The sequence below is a fragment of the Zingiber officinale genome, chromosome 6A (genome assembly GCF_018446385.1).
Source record: "Zingiber officinale cultivar Zhangliang chromosome 6A, Zo_v1.1, whole genome shotgun sequence".
Lineage (NCBI taxonomy): Eukaryota > Viridiplantae > Streptophyta > Magnoliopsida > Zingiberales > Zingiberaceae > Zingiber > Zingiber officinale.
Window position 1 is genome coordinate 82722717 of NC_055997.1, and position 19966 is coordinate 82742682.

Consider the following 19966-nt stretch of genomic DNA (forward strand, 5'->3'; position numbering starts at 1 on the left):
ATAATCGTTGTGTGAGTTTTTGGCACGAACTAGTGTTGAAATCAGAGTTTCAGTGCGAAATCAGAAACTCCGATCGATCTACGGATCGATCAGAGTTGAGTTGTGCCACTGGATCGGTCAGCTGATCGATCCAGTCGCGAACAGAGAGTTTATGGATCGGTCAGCCGACCGATCCAGATGCGAACAGAGAGTTAGCGTCTGTTATGGATCGGTCAGCCGACCGATCCAGATGCGAACAGAGGGCACAGAAGCTCACTGATCGGTCAGCCGACCGATCAGTGAGCCACTGGATCGGTCAGCCGACCGATCAGTATGTCCCTGGATCGGTCGGTAGACTGATCCAACCGCATACAGAAGCGATGTAGCTTACGGATCGGTCAACCGACCGATCAGAGTCTTTCACCAGTGCCAGTATCAAGCTGGATCGATCACTGGATCGATCCGACAGCCCAATCAATCCATGGATCGATTAAAATGCCTGATTACAGCTAGCAGGGCATCTGGGAGGCATAGATTACCTTCCCTAGCATGTGTACAACTTCTAGGTACACCTAGAATATTAAGTTCAGACTTTACAGTAATCAGTTTAGTAAAATTTTAATCAATCCAGATTTCCGTAATAGTAATTTAGCACAGCATTACGTAACGATCGGCCTTACAGCTTAGTAGTAGAAGGCGGGTCGTTACAGAGTGGTATCAGAGCAGTGTTCCATACTTCCTACACACATATTAGCATTGTACCTGCAGCTTCCAAGTAAGAACATCTCTCACTTTCTTTAAGTTTCTTATTTTCATGTTTAGATATAACTGAAGCATGCTTGTTTATGATAGTAGTTAACATGATAACAATAGTTACTCAATTATGCTTGTGTTAGTCATGTATGTCCTTCATGTCTTTAGAAATGGCACGAGGACGCCCAGCTAGAAGGGCAGCAGCCACTGAGCCCCAGCATGAGGCAGGCAGTTGGTGGCTCAGTTACAGCAGCAGCTAGCTGAACAGCAACAGGAAATAGTCACCTTAAAGGCTAGTCAGCAGAACACTCCCACTGTCACCCCGGAGCCTAACTTAGCGACACCAGTGGTCTTAGAGGTTCCACCAGTCCAGCCTACGGCACCAGTAGCCCCAGCAGCAGGAGCGCAGAGAGAAGCCTATCTGATCCAGTGGCAAAGAGTCAAACCAGAGAACTTCTCAGGCGGCAGTGAACCATGGGATGCACAGGCCTGGTTCAAAACACTGGAGAGTACGATGGAGCTTCTGGACTGGCCAGAACATGAGAAGGTGAAGTGCGCCTCCTTCTGTCTGACAGGAGATGCACGTATGTGGTGGGAGAGAATCAGAGCGAAGCGCCCAGTGAACCAGATGACATGGGCTGACTTCGTGAAGGAATTCTTTGAGGAGTTCTTTCACATGCGGGTCACCAACCGCCACTACGACGAGTTCACAGAGTTTCGTCAGGGCAACCTATCAGTTGAGGAAGCCGTGAAGAAATTCAACAGGTTGGCTCGTCTATGCCCATAATTAGTCAGCACAGAAAGGGAACGAATCCGGTTGATGCTCAAGATGCTGAGGCCGGAAATAGCGATGAACGTGGTTGGTGGCGTTCATAGGCCACAAACCACCGAAGAGTTAGTGAGCAGTGCTTTAATCACTGAGCATTACCAGAATAGCATCAGGCAGCAGAAGCAAGTCCTCTCAGAAGCTAAAGGTCAAGGAGGCTCAGGCACTCAGAAACAGCAGGGCCACAGCTCTAACTGGAAAGGGAACTCCAGCAACAAGCGCAAACCAGGACCAGCCAGCAAGCAGCCTAGTTATCCAAAGTGTGCTACTTGTGGGAAATTCCATCCTGGAGTTTGTCGTAAGGGCACACGAGGATGCTTTGAATGCGGACAAGAAGGACATATGGCCAAGCAGTGTCCAAACAAGACCAGTCTTCCTCAGCCACAGCCAATTCAGTATGGAGGCCAGCCAGCTCAGTTACATCAGATGCATGCCGCTTTAGATGGTCCACATATCAGCCAGGGCATATTAGAAGCCCCTCCAGCTACGACCAATGCGAGGATCTACTCACGTAGCAAATGCCTCGACAGTTGTTACAGGTCAGATTAGTATTTTACAGCAAAGTACAACTGTCTTATTCGATGCTGAGGCAACCCATTCATATATATCCAGGGCATTTGCCGAGAAGTTAGTAATACCTCCAGAGGTACTCAATAGTCAGTTTCTGACGACACTGCCTTCAGGAGAAATTATGGCATCCACGCACTGGCTCAGAGCAGTGCCAGTCATTATAGCAGACAGAGAACTCTTCTGTGATCTGATCGTGCTAAATATGACTGACTACGACGTCATCTTCGGGATGGACTTCTTGATCAAATACGATGCCTCCATCGAGTGCCGTAAACAGAAAGTCATATTCCAACCTGAAGCAGAAGCGCAGTTTGAGTTCGTCGGAGAACCCAGGAGAAAGGCCAAAAAGTTTCTCTCAGCTATGAAGGCACAGAGGTTGATGGATTCAGGATGTACGGGATTTTTAGCACACGTAGTCAGTACCAGTCAGGACAAGGACCAATAGCTAGCAGAGGTCCGAGTCGTATGTGACTACCCAGCAGTCTTCCCTAAAGAGTTACCAGGCCTAGCACCAGACAGGGAGATCGAATTTGAGATAGAGCTCATTCCCGGTACCAATCCTATTTCCAAAGCACCTTACCGCATGGCTCCAGCAGAACTGAAGGAACTTCATAAGCAATTACAGGAGCTGCTTGACAAGGGCTTCATACGTCCTAGTCACTCACCATGGGGAGCACCTGTATTGTTCGTGAAGAAGAAAGACGGGAGCATGCGCCTGTGTATAGACTACCAGGCACTGAACCAAGTCACAATTAAGAACAGGTATCCTCTTCCCAGAATAGATGACCTATTTGATCAGCTAAAGGGAGCAGCAGTGTTCTCTAAAATAGACCTCAGATCAGGTTATCATCAGGTGAAGGTTAAAGAAGGGGATATACCCAAGACAGCATTCAGGACTAGATACGGACATTATGAGTTCGTAGTCATGCCCTTTGGCGTGACAAATGCTCCAGCTACTTTCATGGACCTAATGAACAGGGTATTCAGGGATTACCTAGATAAATTTGTTATTGTGTTTATCGATGACATCCTTATCTATTCAGGAACTCAGGAAGAACACGCAGAGTACCTGAGAATACTGTTACAGACCCTTCAGCAGAATCAGCTATATGCCAAGTTCACGAAATGTGAATTTTGGTTAGATCAGGTGTCCTTCCTGGGTCACGTCATCTCCAAGGATGGTATCATGGTAGACCCCAGCAAAATAGAAGCCGTGAGTAACTGGAAAAGACCCAAGAACGCCAGTGAAATCAGAAGCTTTCTGGGATTAGCATGTTACTACAGGAAATTCGTAGAGGACTTCTCCAGGATAGCCTCCCCACTGACAGCTCTTACCAGAAAGAACAGAAAATTTCAGTGGACAGAGGACTGTGAGAACAGTTTCAGCGAGCTGAAAAGGAGATTGACCAGTGCACCTATTCTGTCTCTACCAAAGAACGTAGATAGTTTTGACATATATAGTGATGCCTCGAAGTTGGGACTAGGAGCAGTGCTGATGCAAGATAGCAAGGTGATCGCCTATGCCTCCAGACAACTTAAGGATTATGAGAAGAACTATCCTACTCGTGACCTTGAGCTTGCAGCAGTGGTGTTCGCTCTCAAGATTTGGAGACATTACTTGTATGGAGCTCAGTGCAGAGTGTATACAGATCATCAGAGTCTGAAGTACTTCTTCACTCAGAAGGATCTGAATATGCGACAGCGCAGATGGCTAGAACTGGTCAAAGACTACGACATAGATATCCTCTACCACCCAGGAAAAGCGAATAGGGTAGCAGACGCCCTCAGCAGAAAGTCCAGCGCTACCCTATTATCTCTAGCAGTCATGTCACCGCCCCTACAGAAGGAGATCTCAGATTTCGGTCTCGAGCTCATAGTCGGACAGCTCTCTACTATGACATTAGAGTCTACCTTGCTCGGTGACATCCAGACAGCTCAGGAGCAGGATCCTGAAATTCAGAGGATCAAGCAAGGCTTAGCAGAATCAGAAGGTGGAGAGTTCAGAATCTCAGATAGCGGGGTGTTGTATTTCGGTGACAGGCTATGTGTTCCAGATCAGGAGGAACTCAAAAAGAAGGTTTTAGATGAGGCTCACAAGACTCCCTATGCGATGCATCCTGGCTCCACCAAAATGTACCAGGACTTGAAGAAACATTTTTGGTGGCCTGGGATGAAGAGATATGTCGTTTGATATGTCAGCACCTGCCTAACCTGTCAGAGGGTTAAGGCAGAACATCAGAGACCAGGGGGAGTTTTGCAGCCCATACAGATACCAGAATGGAAGTGGGAAGACATTTCTATGGATTTTATAGTGGGATTACCCAGAACCACGAATGGTTTTGATACCATCTGGGTAATAGTCGACAGATTGACTAAATCAGCCCACTTCTTAGCTATCAGGATATCCTACTCCATAGAACAGCTAGCTCAGTTGTATCTCAAGGAGATCTTAGATTACATGGAGTCTCACGAACCATTATATCAAACAAAGATAGCAGATTCATATCACACTTCTGGGAGTGTGTACAGTCAGCTTTGGGCACGAAGTTGAAGTTTAGCACAGCTTTATATCCTCAGACCGATGGACAGACGGAGTGGGTAAATCAGGTACTCGAAGATATGCTCCGAGCATGTGCCCTAGATTTCAAAGGAAGTTGGTGCAAATATCTGAGTCTAGCAGAATTTGCATACAACAACAGCTATCAGGCCACTATCGGTATAGCACCTTATGAGGCTCTCTATGGGCGGAGGTGTAGATCTCCAATCTGCTGGTATGAGAGTGGTGAACAGAAAGAACTAGAACTTCAGACAGATCTAGTGGCAGATACCACAGCAGCTATACAGCAGATCCGTCAGAGGATAGAGACAGCTCAGAGCCGCCAGACCTTTAGAGTTTTCAGTTGGGGATTCAGTGTTCCTCCGAGTAGCTCCCATGAAGGGAGTAATGCGTTTTGGGAAGAAGGGCAAGCTAAGTCCCCGATATGTGGGACCATACCTTATTAGCAGAAGAATGGGCAAGGTAGCGTATGAGCTAGAGCTACCCCAGGAAATGTCAACTGTCCACAATGTATTTCATGTCTCTATGCTGAAGAAGCATACCCCAGATGTCACTCAAGTGATTGAGCCCCAGTCGGTATAGATCCGCGAAGACCTCAGCTATGACAGTCGGCCTATTCAGATAATAGACCGAGCAGTTAAGAAATTGCGGAACAAGGAAGTACCATTAGTCAAAGTCATTTGGCACAGTCACACAGCAGAAGAGGCAACATGGGAGACGGAAGCCAGCATGAGACAGAAGTACCCAGAATTATTCTAAGTTCGAGGACGAACTTTTTATAAGGTATGGGGGATTGTAACACCCGAAAATTCTCAAAACTATTTTAGAAATATTCTATAATTATTCTGAAATTTTTAGATATTTTTCCGGAACTTTTAGAGTAGCGGAAGTAGCAAAAATAATTAGAAAAGCAAAAAAGCTTAAGCGGGAATCGAACCTGGGACCTCTCGGGTCCGTTAAACCTTTAGACCACTTAAGTAACCGGTTGAACCCAGCAGGGCCGTGCTGAAAGGAAAGGGAATCAATTAAATTTATATTGGAGTTGGGCGAATTGATTCCTAAATATAAATAGGAAAATTATTAAGTGAGGAGATTATTTTCCACCGTGAACTTTATTTCCTCACCCTAGCCACGCCGCAACCCTCCCTTCTCCTTCTTCCTCTCGGCGCCAACTCTAGGGTTCCCTCCCTAGGGCCCCAAGGTCATCTTCCGGTGACAACTCCGGCACGAGGACGCTCTTCTTCGCGAGAGGAACGCATAGACACGAGAAGATTGTCGAAGGGGTCGTCTCCACCGGAATTTTAGCGAATAGAATTGTAAGGAAATTAGCGTACGAGGTAAGAAACCCCTCACCTGCAGTATAAGTAGCTTTCGTTTGATTGCATGCCTTTAGTTTAGCTATATGCAGATTTTTCAGCACTCAGGGTGTGTTTAAACCCTCCTCGCAGATTAGGGATCTAGTTGAGCACCTCTAGATGGGCCAGACACGTTGTTCTCCTTCAGTTGGAGGCTCTAGACGTTGTCGGGTGCCTAGAGGTGGTCTCCCTATTAGAGGGGAGAGTTGGAGCACACCAGGTGTTCGACAAAATAATTAGTGTAGCTAAATACCACCTCAGATATTTTTTAACAGGTCAGTTAAATGCATTAGTAGCACTTAAATCAGTATATTAGTCTAGTTCAGCTTACATGGGACTACGGTCCAATGGGTGGGCTCCCACAGTCGCCTCTAGGTTTAGATAACCTAGCTCTAGGTTCAGATAACCTAGAAACAGCAAAATAAGCAATTAGTAGTTATATTCAGTATTTTATTTTCAATGGCACTGTACTGGATTAGATATCCATTGGGTTGAGCTCCCACAGTCGGTCCCTAGGTTCAGATAACATAGTAACCTTTCTAAATTCGGGACTTGCAAACCCGGGTCTACTTAGGGATGCGCGCACAGCAGGTACAGTTGTCGGGCCCAAACAGCAGCATGATTATTATTTTGAACTATTATGTATATAGTTTTCAAAAGTTCATAAAATAGTTATATGAATTCAGTACAGTTTTAGTATCAGATCAGTAATAGCTTAGCTCAGTATCATGCTCCAGCTTAGTATTTCCCTGTGAATATGCATGATAACTCCATGTTCAGTTTGATATACATATTTGAATGATTGTATGCCATGCCATCTTTTACATGTTCAACATATGTTTTAAATAGCATGTTTTAAAATCATTATTAGCACCGTATGCATGTTTTTGTGAGGTAGATGGTTTCTTACTAAGATTAAAGCTTACAGATACTATTTTCCCTTATACTGCAGATAAAGGTAAAGGGAAGATGGACTAGCAGAGGAAGCTGGAGGTCAATGCAGAGATGGTGTGTGTGACAGGAACCTGGAATGAAGATCCTTAGGAAGTTTAGCAAATTAAGAACTTAGTTTCTTTTCTTAAGATACTTTTATGCATTTCTAGTGGTTTAAATGCTATGAATTAATAAACCTTGCACTATGTCATGTTAGAATGCTAGTTAGTGGATATTAGAATGTTTTCCATGCATTGTATAATCGTTATGTGAGGTTTTGGCACGAACTAGTGCTGAAATCAGAGTTTCAGTACGAAATCAGAATCTCCGATCGATCTACGGATCGATCGAGTTGTATCACTGGATCGGTCACCGACCGATCCAATGCGTATTATGGATCGGTCACCGACCGATCCAGATGCCTTAGAGTTAGCGTCGTTATGGATCGGTCGGCCGACCGATCCAGAGCTCTTCAAGCACGCCGATCGGTCACCGACCGATCGGCTGAGTCGATCGGCCACCGACCGATCAAGTATATCCGATCGGTCAGACCGATCCACATCTGACGATGTAGCATGGATCGGTCGGACCGTCGTGGTCTTTCACCGATGCGATATCAGTGGATCGATCACTGGATCGATCCGACAGCCCAATCGATCCATGGATCGATTGAAATGCCTGATTACAGCTAGCAGGGCATCTGGGAGGCATAGATTACCTTCCCTAGCATGTGTACAACTTCTAGGTACACCTAGAATATTAAGTTCAGACTTTACAGTAATCAGTTTAGTAAAATTTTAATCAATCCAGATTTCCGCAATAGTAATTTAGCACAGCATTACGTAACGATCGGCCTTACAGCTTAGTAGTAGAAGGCGGGTCGTTACATCATGACCCAGGGGATGGCGGCATTCTACAGGTCCTCCGATTATGGCCTAGTTGTTTGCACCTACTGCATTTTATTTTTACCTTCCCATTATGTTTCGACTCGATCCTTGCCTTCTTTCGCCTACCCAGCTGTACAAGGCTACGGAGGCATAGAACTATAATGTTGTTTACTCCCCTAAGCCAAAATTTCTTGCTTCAATAGGGGTAAATACGATCCATGTATGTCGCATTCCAATTTTGTGAATGAAAATAATATTCACAATATGGGAGTGTATCCATGTTCCGGTGAATGATGACGGCAATTGCATGTGAGCAAGGCAATCCTGAAATTTGAAACTCCCCGCAGTTACAATATTTTCTCTCTAAATCAACAATGTATGAAGCACCCCATGCCTCTACTTCCACTTCAGATTGAGAGTAGGGGTGGACTTTATATTGTCTAGCTTTCTCCCTCCTTGATTCCATTTCTTTAGTAGCATGAGGTGTCAATGCAACATATCATTTCGAGACTTCCTCCCTACAGTTAAAGAACCATTGAGCTACCTTTCTTCTGGTGTTATCAATTAACCTGTTTATGGGAAGTTCACGTGTCTCTTTGAACAAAGCATTTAAAATCTCTACACAATTGGTGGTTAGTATTGTGTACCTTCTGTCACTAAAGTGTGCATTACCCCATCTTTTAGGGTCAATGTTCTGAAGCCACTTATAAGCATCTAGATATTTTTCAAGCATGGACTGCATTATGAGATTATATTGGAGTGTTGTCTTTGCTCGAGCTGCTGCCCAAAACAGGCCTAAACCTGACCTACTGCCAGTATCTATTATCATATTGCAAGATATGTAGTGGCAACAGAAAGCATGATGGGTGGTAGGGTAGACTTTCCTAACTACTAATATAATGCCACGATGTCTATCTGATACTATGCTCATTGACTCTGGATCAACATCAAAGAATCTCTTCGTATGATCCAAAAACCACTCTCATGTAGACCCGCATTCAACTTCGGCGATTCCAAAGGCTACTGGGAGGGCATTGTGATTAGCATCAATTGTTGTAGCCATCAACAACACACCCGGATATTTGCCTCTTAGATGTGTGACATCAATTCCAATCAATTTGCGAAGATAAGACCTGAATACTCTTCTACAAACTCAAAACCCCAAAAATAGCGTTGGAACTTATTATCCCCATTCCTTTGTAGTGCCACATAGGTTTCAGGATCCCTGACTCTTAGCTCACGCAGATATAGTGGAAGATCTCTATATGCTTGGTCATAATTTCCAACGACTTTCTTCATTGTTTTCTCTCGAGCTATGTATGCTTTTCTGTATGATATGGTCACTCCAAACCTAGCTTTTATATATGCTATAATCATACTTGACTTGTATTGTTCATTAGCAAGAAATTGCTCTTCAACAAAGGAAGCTACATAGGAGGAAGAGCATGTTGGATAATTAGCACTTTCCCTAATGGTGCCACATTAGTGTTCCTTTATATATTTCGTAACAATGAAATCTACATCCCCCGGGCAACTACTCTCCATGTACACAGTTGATTGAAGCAGACGACTTTCTTTATTTTTTCGAGTCTCAACTGGGTTATATCTCATATGTTTAACTATGACATATTTCACAAGTGCATTCTTATACTCTTGTCGAGACAGAAAAATCTGTCCAACAAAAAATTCATGCACATCTGTTGCCTCTTCAATTGTCCTTTGGAGCAATCGAGAATTTAGAATATATGGATCATTAGTTATTGGGAACTCCTCCTCTAAGTCACTATACTCCTCTGGATCTATTTCATATTGTTCAATTTGCATATCATCAGCTAAGAATTCTTGTAAATCTATATTACATTGTAAATCCTCTCAAATTCGGTTATAATACCCTTCCTCCTCACTCCAAGTAGGCTCAAAGTAATCACAAAGTGTTGTACAAGGATTCAAAACTTCATCTTCTTGAATACTAGCTTCTTCATTTAAATCAAATATGGAATTATTGTTTGTACTTCTATTTGTGTTAGGCACACAACTATACTGTGAAGATGATGGAATATTTATTCTGGATAATTCTCCTACATTAGCTCCATGTCCAATGCTAGGATTTGTATCAAGTGTATTCCATATCTCAGAGAGAATTTCTTCATTTATATGATCGTCCCTGATAAATAAATTACAAACTAATTTAGTAAATTTGCAATTACATAAGTTAATTTGTAATTTTGCATAATTCAAATCACTAGGAAGGGTTGAGCGAGGAAAAGATCTATATCGATGATATCAGACCCAACTTGTAAACTAGGACCACCACTGACAAAATGCGAGGCCTAAATAAAAAATGGTTAGCCCAATTTAACTAACAACCTTAGAAACTAACAACACATTAAATGAGTGTAATCAAACAAGTTTAGGTTCATAAGTGGCTTTTAGTCAACACACTTTGATAGACCAAGGGTAATTGGATTTATGGAAACTCCCAATCACTATGAAGGGTTGAGCGAGGAGAGAAGGTAGATATAGTGATAAACAAAACTTTTGATGAAGCCAGAAAGTGGGCATGATATGATCAAGGTCCTGATACCTATCATAATTAACCTAACATGCATGAGTAAGGTCTAGCTAAAATTTACCATCATACTGGAGCAACTTGCAAATCGATTAAGTATTCCCCACACAACCAAACGAAACAATAACCAAGACTTTTTTCATCACCATTTGCAACAATACTATATTTTTTTTTACCATCACTACCCTATTTTACAGTAATAAATCTATACATAAATGTCTAAATCTTTAAATGTATTCTTCTACTAATTTCGCTCTTGCTAGAAGTTTGTCCTTCTCGCCTGACGTTCTTAACTGCAGTTGTCCTTTGGACTCCTCTTGAAACTCTTATGGCAATATCCCAAAACCCTACTTGGTCTTTTGCAATCCCGCCAACCAGCACGAGCAAGAATGACAAGCGTAGGAGGTTCATATTTCTTTCGTGTTTATAACACCATGCAAATGGATGGAGGGAGAGAGACGATGAGAGGACATGTATTCGAACCACAAAATAATTTTCAAATCTATTTGTGGCTTGGATGCTTGGAAAATGGTAATTGAAAAAGGTGGCTGGCAGATAGCCAGAGGGGTAATCTAGGAATTAAATTTCTTAATATGCGTCTTTTGGTATAAACCAAACTACCCTATGTTTTTTGGTAAATACAATTATATGTGTACATCCTTTGATAAATTATCGTAGTTTTAACATACCATAAAAGAAGAGGGCCTAAATAGTAGGAATGGTTTACTATATATTTATTTACAAGCTACTTCAGCATCCTTAATTTCATGGGCTATTTTCTGTAAAAAACTTTGTTTTATTCTTCCAATATTATTTTTCTAATAGGCGATCAATTTAATTACTCAGCCCTGATTTTAGATATGTTGTGACTAAGCCTTTTAAAATCATTCAGGTTGTGTTAACTGATTGAAGCAAAATGATACAAAGGTTTTACGTCATGATCTCGAAAGTCTTGTAAATGTTGTGTATATGAATAGTCTTCCCAAGAGCACCTCACTTTGAGGAAGTCATTCTTTAGGAAATACTACTGTGCTCGAAACCATGTTTTTATATTTGCTATACTGATGAATTTCCATCTCATTATCTTCTAAAGCAATGCATTATTTCCCGAAAAAACTACACAGAAGGAATGCTCTAGTGAACATTGTTAGTTGAATGCCAACATGAATGTACACCATTATTTTAGTTATTTTTTCAGGTTGAATCTGACATTGGAAATCTCAATAAATTCCAGCACCAATACCACATGGATGCCTTAGTATTTCAGATTTTTATATAAAATGTAAAACTTTATTTGAAAGCAAGTAGAAGTGCAAATTTGAAATCTGAACTTTTAAAATTTTTGTATTGCCTCTCTAACAAGCACCAAAAGCCGATTATAATCTTGATACGAATTTCTTTTTCCCACCACTAACAAGCACATGCGAACATAAATCTTGATACGAATTTTCTTATAATCTTCCCAGATTGAAAATAGGGACCTATTAATATTCTAGAGTTCTTGGATATATTTCTTCGATTTGACATGAAAAGAAACGACACCAACCAAAAACAATTAAACCACTGATTAACTCGACCCATCTGCTGGCCAATGAATATAAATAATCATTTATCGTGCATCTGCATGACTCCTCTCTTTTCAGTTTTCATATTCCGCCTTTAGTACGTCACCTGACTCACATTAGAAGCAGTAGAGATCTTCTAGTCCGTAAATTATGGATCATAAAATGATCTTTTGTATGAAGATTTTTGATTTAGATAGACTTCACCTTTAAATAAGTAAGGTTCATTCAAATCAAAAATCTTAAAAAATAAATTATCCTCTGATCCATAATTTACGGACCGAGGATCTGTCCTCAACTTTTTGCTTCCGCTGGAATGAACAGAAGCAAAGGACGAAGTCGAGAGGATCGTTTTACAATTTTTTTTTTTTACTTCCCACCCAACTAGCCAATGCATCCAATATACTCAGTCAGTCTGGACCGTCTGACCCTCATAATCACTCTGACTAGTCAAACTTTGTCCTGTCGAGCCCTTCTAGCCCGTCTCTCCCACCTGACACAACTAGCACGACATTCTTATCTAGCTTGCCCAACTCTTTAGCTTGCATAGTCAATCCAGACTATCTGACTCGCCCATCCTACCTGAATTAATCACCCGCCCTAATCAGTACAACCAGCACAATCAAGCCGTCAAACTTGCTCAAACATTCCTGACCCAACCAGCATGACTGGTTTGTCAATATTACCCAACACGACTAGCCCAAATAAGCTGTTTTTCAGATCCTCCAACCCACTTTGCTTAATCAACTGAATCAAACGAGATGGACACTCATGAGTTAAACATTGAGGCTTCACAATTAGTGCTTGTACGTACATCACTGACAAGACAAACTAGTGTTTCAGAGTCATGAAATGCAGAGTCAAGAGCATGAATTATTTTGTAAAAAAGTGATAGGTAAACGTATAGTGAGATAGAGATTCCATTCCCCTTAATTCGTGCATGTAAAGAGACGGCGTTGTCTCAAATGCATAGTCCTATTTATGTTTCTTATTTTTCTGATGTACTCATGCAGACGATGATATCCAAAGAGGTAGCACTGAAAAATCTCATAATATTCAAGTATGAACAACCCTACTTATTCGATTCTACTGTAAAATACGGTAACAAATATAATTAAATGATAAGGTTTTAATGGACGAAAAATCTTAATGGAATTTTTAAAAATTTTTAGAAATTTTCTGAGATTTAATTGGAGCTCCTATGATGTATTTAGAGGAGATGCACTAATGGGGCCGATAAAAGCCTGTTAGGAATACCCGGAAGTAGGAGTTGATTAAGGAAATCAACTTAGGGTTTAATTGCACTAAACCTAAGTATTTATTATAAAATCTCTCCAACCCTCATAACCTACCCGACACCTCCTCTTTCCCCTTCCAGCGCCAAGCTCCTCTCCCGTGCCCTAAGCCGACGCGCCACCATCCCTTTTCCTCCCGCGAGCATTCGGACGCCGACGCCCTCTCTTCCTCGCACACAGACCGTAGCCGTCGGCCTCTCCTCACGCGCAGGCACCATCTTCACCGGCGGCCTCTCCTTCCTTCCCTCGCGCGAGCACACAGCAGCCGGCGATCCCTTCTCCTCATCCCCGAGCCTCACCCACAGACGTCGCCGACCACCTCTACTCGACGTCGACCCCAGTGTGCCCTAGCACCGATTGCCACCACACAGCCGCTGATCCTCATCTCGTCGAGTTGTGCCCTAGCTGATTCGGTGAGTATTCCCCTTATTTGTTATGTGATCAATAAGGTAAGGGCTAGGTACATAGAAGCAGTGGGATGTGCCGACTGTGATGATCTTGTTTCGTCTTGCGCTATTTCTGGTTTTCCCGATTGGATTTGGGTGCTCGCAATTTGGTATGGTTTTAGCGCAAAGTTCCTTGATCGGTTGCTTCGAATTTGTGATACTTTGATAGGTTCATGGCGTTTTGTGTTGTCTTTACGCTTAAGGTGATATTTGGGGGTTTTGGTGTCTACGATACCATGTTTGGGATGACTGACAGTTTGGGAATCTTGTTTTATTTTCTTGAAGTCTTCTTGCAATTGCTGGCATACTATGTTTGGGAATGTTTGTCAGTTCTCTTATGAAACAGTGAGGGTATTCTTGTAGTGTTGTTGAGAATTCGTATTTGGACCTCTAGATGTTTTCTCCTTTAAGTTGTTCTCCGAATTGTGAATGTTGCAATTGCCTTCAAATTGGGTAAGTTGAGTCCTGATTTTTATGTTGTGTTGGTTCTTCAAGATAGTCTTGAATTCTGGACAGATTTGGAAGATTATGAGGTGTTGATTGGATTTCAGTGTTTCAAACAGAACCGGTATTTTTGGTTTGGTTGTTTGGTGCGTCTATTTCGTGATAGGTTGAGGGTTGTTTTAGGAATGGATTGTTTTTAATTTGGTGTAAGGTTAGGTTGATTAGGTCTAGATTCTAATCTAATCGATTGGTGGAACGATTAAGGTTTAACAAAGTTAACTCTAGTTAATCAATGGATTGGATTTTAGTCGGAGATTTGTTTTAGTTAATTAACTTAAGTAATTAGTTAAATCTGTATATTATGCATTACAAGACTTTGATTCGAGTCGGGCGTCTCGACGAAAGATTTCTGGATTGGATCTTCTATTGAGGCGGGTACTTCTTGCTTTGTTTTCTTTTAGTACTTTGACCTTAGTGCATGAATTATTTTGGATAAGGACTGTGTACCTTGACTCCACTCTTATTTTTCCTGTGCTTGATACTTCCACGTGATCTTTGAGATATTCGTTTCCATATCTATACAGTCTCTAGTTGTTGTCCATGATAAGTAGCAGATATTAGATACCATATTTGTATGCTTGACTGTTGTTTATTATGTATTATATTGAGCATGTTGGCTTCATGTAGCATACCTGTTTCTGTTTATATATATATGATGACTGTTGCATTGTTTGCATCATGTCATTGCATGCATGCCGCATCCTCGGCCACTCGAGAGAGTGGTAGCTGGAGTTGATGCCGCTTGTCCTGTCGTGCCGCACTCGGCCATTCGTGCGAGTGGTAGCTGGAGTACGAGCAGCAGGGACCCCGTCGCAGATGTAGCTAGTTAGCTACTATGCAACTGTCCCCTCGGCCATTCGTGTGAGGTGTACAGTCTGTCACTGACCCGGCCTCTCGACCATACAGGGGTCATGGTGCAGAGAGGTGGGCGGGAGTGACCATCCGTGCATACGCTGTTATTATATTTGCTTGGGCTGCTGTTGTTTATATATGCTGTTATTGCTTATTTACTGCTGTTGTTTACGTACGCTGTTATTGCTTGTGTATACCTTGCTTGTTGTGTCTGTAGTTATGAGTAGTACTGTAGCAGATTAGTACCAATTCTGTCCCACTATACCTAGCCTAGGATATGGCTTCAGGTATGAGTGCTTATTTTGGTTCTGTTGTAGTATCTGCTATTTCTGTATGAGACTGTATACTCTTGACTCACTTTCTAGTTGTATTTTATGTTCATGAACTATCTTTCCTTACCCGCTGAGTTCCAATACTCACCACCCCGTAAAAATGATTTTCTTTCGCCAGGTAGCAGTAGATGATTCATGGATGCTTGGAGAGTCCCAACTGCCAGTCCCACGACACACTCGAGGATAGTTCCTTTTTCTGGTTTTGGTTGCTAACGAAATTTATGTTTTGGTTTTGTGAACTTGGTATTGTATACTTCGATATGGATTTTGGAGTCTAGTCTGGTGGTTGTAGGTATTTTTGTTAGTGATATTGTTAGTTTTACGTTCGTATTATTTTGTGTCTTCCACTGTGCATGTTTCCAGTCGTGTGGGTTGTTGTTAACTGTGCGGTTGTTTTTATTCATTTATGTCCAGCCAGGTAGGCTGTGTATATTAATTGCGTGTTTGTGTTATTTCTATATTGTTATCTATTCCAGCCGCATGTGGCTGAGGTATATGGTGATGTAGTAATGCTTCAGATTGTCCGCCGTACAGGGAAGATGCTGCCGAAATTTTTTCGGACAGGGATTCCTCCGGGGCGTGTCAATTTAGTGGTATCAGAGCCCAGGTTGCGAAGCCTATTTTTATTATTCAGGTTTTACGATTTTTCTTTCGTGTTTTGAATTTTCGAGTTAATCTGATACCAATTTAGTGGTATCAGAGCAGGTATACGATGTCTGTTTGTTTTTGCGTTGTGTATTTTTGAATTAATCTAATACCAATTTAGTGGTATTAGAGTAGGTATACGATGTCTGTTTGTTTTTACGTTGTGTATTTTTAAATTAATCTGATACCAATTTAGTGGTATCAGAGCTGTTTCGATCTTGTTTTGATTTATGATTATTTTTGAGTTAATTTGATACCAATTTAATGGTATCAGAGCATGTTCGAGTCAAATGCTGTGTTTTGTGTTTTGATTTTGATCCTGTTTTGATTTATGATTTTCGGTGTTCCGATTGTTTTGTTTTCCTTTTGTAAAGTTGATCCCTCGATGTGACTCTCGAGTTTCGGGACCTGGCGGCGGCAGGATTTCTCCAAGCTATAAGAGGTATGTTTGTATACCGTTATCATACATATTTAATACTTGGTTAGTTGTTTATACCATGTATGACTTGTGTTGTGTCAGTCATTGGTGAATATCTTCTTACACAACGTCTAAATGTAGTAATATCTTATTTTCAGATACTCTATTAGTAGATATATGACTTGATGATTTATTGTTGGGTATGTTTGTTGTATAGACATGAGGAGTCCTTGATATTGCTATTTAGGTTTACAATGCCCTAGATATTTTTATGGACCCGATGTATAGAGTATCGATTTACTCGCATTGGTTTGGTTAGTAGAGGACTGATTTACTCTTATTAGATTAATCAGTAGGAGATCGACTTATCCTTTCATAGGTCTAAGGCTACTTATATATATAGCAATTATAAAAAGGGAAAATGCAGAGGATGATATTGTGAACTTTGAAGTCTGATTCTTTATGTGTCAACAAGTGAAAGCAGAATATCAGAGTGGCGTAGTGGAAGCAAGATAAGTCCATAACCCACAGAAGCATCCTTTTCGGTTAAGGATTTGATCATGACACTATGATGGACTAGTGTATGGGTGTGTTATTTGGTTGTTATCCTTAGATGAGGATTCCTGAGTTAGTAGTAAATTTGGGGACCAAATTTTTATTAGTGGGGGAGAATGTAAAATATGGCAACAAATATAATTAAATGATAAGGTTTTAATGGACGAAAAATCTTAATGGAATTTTTAAAAATTTTTAGAAATTTTCTGGGATTTAATTGGAGCTCCTATGATGTATTTAGAGGGGATGTACTAATGGGGCCGATAAAAGCCTGTTAGAAATACCCGGAAGTAGGAGTTGATTAAGGAAATCAACTTAGGGTTTAATTGCACTAAACCTAAGTATTTATTATAAAATCTCTCCAACCCTCATAACCTACCCGACACCTCCTCTTTCCCCTTCCAGCGCCGAGCTCCTCTCCCGTGCCCTAAGCCGACGCGCCACCATCCCTCTTCCTCCCGCGAGCATCCGGACGCCGACGCCCTCTCTTCCTCGCACACAGACCGTAGCCGCCGGCCTCTCCTCACGCGCAGGCACCATCTTCACCGGCGGCCTCTCCTTCCTTCCCTCGCGCGAGCACACAGCAGCCGGCGATCCCTTCTCCTCATCCCCGAGCCTCACCCACAGACGTCGCCGACCACCTCTACTCAACGTCGACCCCAGTGTGCCCTAGCACCGATTGCCACCACACAGCCGCTGATCCTCATCTCGTCGAGTTGTGCCCTAGCTGATTCGGTGAGTATTCCCCTTATTTGTTATGTGATCAATAAGGTAAGGGCTAGGTACATAGAAGCAGTGGGATGTGCCGACTGTGATGATCTTGTTTCGTCTTGCACTATTTCTGGTTTTCCCGATTGGATTTGGGTGCTCGCAATTTGGTATGGTTTTAGCGCAAAGTTCCTTGATCGGTTGCTTCGAATTTGTGATACTTTGATAGGTTCATGGCGTTTTGTGTTGTCTTTACGCTTAAGGTGATATTTGGGGGTTTTGGTGTCTACGATACCATGCTTGGGATGACTGACAGTTTGGGAATCTTGTTTTATTTTCTTGAAGTCTTCTTGCAATTGCTGGCATACTATGTTTGGGAATGTTTGTCAGTTCTCTTATGAAACAGTGAGGGTATTCTTGTAGTGTTGTTGAGAATTCGTATTTGGACCTCTAGATGTTTTCTCCTTTAAGTTGTTCTCCGAATTGTGAATGTTGCAATTGCCTTCAAATTGGGTAAGTTGAGTCCTGATTTTTATGTTGTGTTGGTTCTTCAAGATAGTCTTGAATTCTGGACAGATTTGGAAGATTATGAGGTGTTGATTGGATTTCAGTGTTTCAAACAGAACCGGTATTTTTGGTTTGGTTGTTTGGTGCGTCTATTTCGTGATAGGTTGAGGGTTGTTTTAGGAATGGATTGTTTTTAATTTGGTGTAAGGTTAGGTTGATTAGGTCTAGATTCTAATCTAATCGATTGGTGGAACGATTAAGGTTTAACAAAGTTAACTCTAGTTAATCAATGGATTGGATTTTAGTCGGAGATTTGTTTTAGTTAATTAACTTAAGTAATTAGTTAAATCTGTATATTATGCATTACAGGACTTTGATTCGAGTCGGGCGTCTCGACGAAAGATTTCTGGATTGGATCTTCTATTGAGGCGGGTACTTCTTGCTTTGTTTTCTTTTAGTACTTTGACCTTAGTGCATGAATTATTTTGGATAAGGACTGTGTACCTTGACTCCACTCTTATTTTTCCTGTGCTTGATACTTCCACGTGATCTTTGAGATATTCGTTTCCATATCTATACAGTCTCTAGTTGTTGTCCATGATAAGTAGCAGATATTAGATACCATATTTGTATGCTTGACTGTTGTTTATTATGTACTATACTGAGCATGTTGGTTTCATGTAGCATACCTGTTTCTGCTTATATATATATGATGACTGTTGCATTGTTTGCATCATGTCATTGCATGCATGCCGCATCCTCGGCCACTCGAGAGAGTGGTAGCTGGAGTTGATGCCGCTTGTCCTGTCGTGCCGCACTCGGCCATTCGTGCGAGTGGTAGCTGGAGTACGAGCAGCAGGGACCCCGTCGCAGATGTAACTAGTTAGCTACTATGCAACTGTCCCCTCGGCCATTCGTGTGAGTGGTAGCTGGAGTGGTGTACAGTCTGTCACTGACCCGGCCTCTCGACCATACAGGGGTCATGGTGCAGAGAGGTGGGCGGGAGTGACCATCCGTGCATACGCTGTTATTATATTTGCTTGGGCTGCTATTGTTTATATATGCTATTATTGCTTATTTACTGCTATTGTTTACATACGCTGTTATTGCTTGTGTATACCTTGCTTATTGTCTCTGTAGTTATGAGTAGTACTGTAGCAGATTAGTACTACTTCTGTCCCACTATACCTAGCCTAGGATATGGCTTCAGGTATGAGTGCTTATTTTGGTTCTATTGTAGTATTTGCTATTTCTGTATGAGACTGTATACTCTTGGCTCACTTTCTAGTTGTATTTTATGTTCATGCACTATCTTTCCTTACCCGCTGAGTTCCAATACTCACCACCCCGTAAAAATGATTTTCTTTCGCCAGGTAGCAGTAGATGATTCATGGATGCTTGGAGAGTCCCAGCTGCCAGTCCCACGACACACTCGAGGATAGTTCCTTTTTCTGGTTTTGGTTGCTAACGAAATTTATGTTTTGGTTTTGTGAACTTGGTATTGTATGCTTCGATATGGATTTTGGAGTCTAGTCTGGTGGTTGTAGGTATTTTTGTTAGTGCCATTGTTAGTTTTACGTTCGTATTATTTTGTGTCTTCCGCTGTGCATGTTTCCAGTTGTGTGGGTTGTTGTTAACTGTGCGGTTGTTTTTATTCATTTATGTCCAGCCAGGTAGGCTGTGTATATTAATTGCGTGTTTGTGTTATTTCTA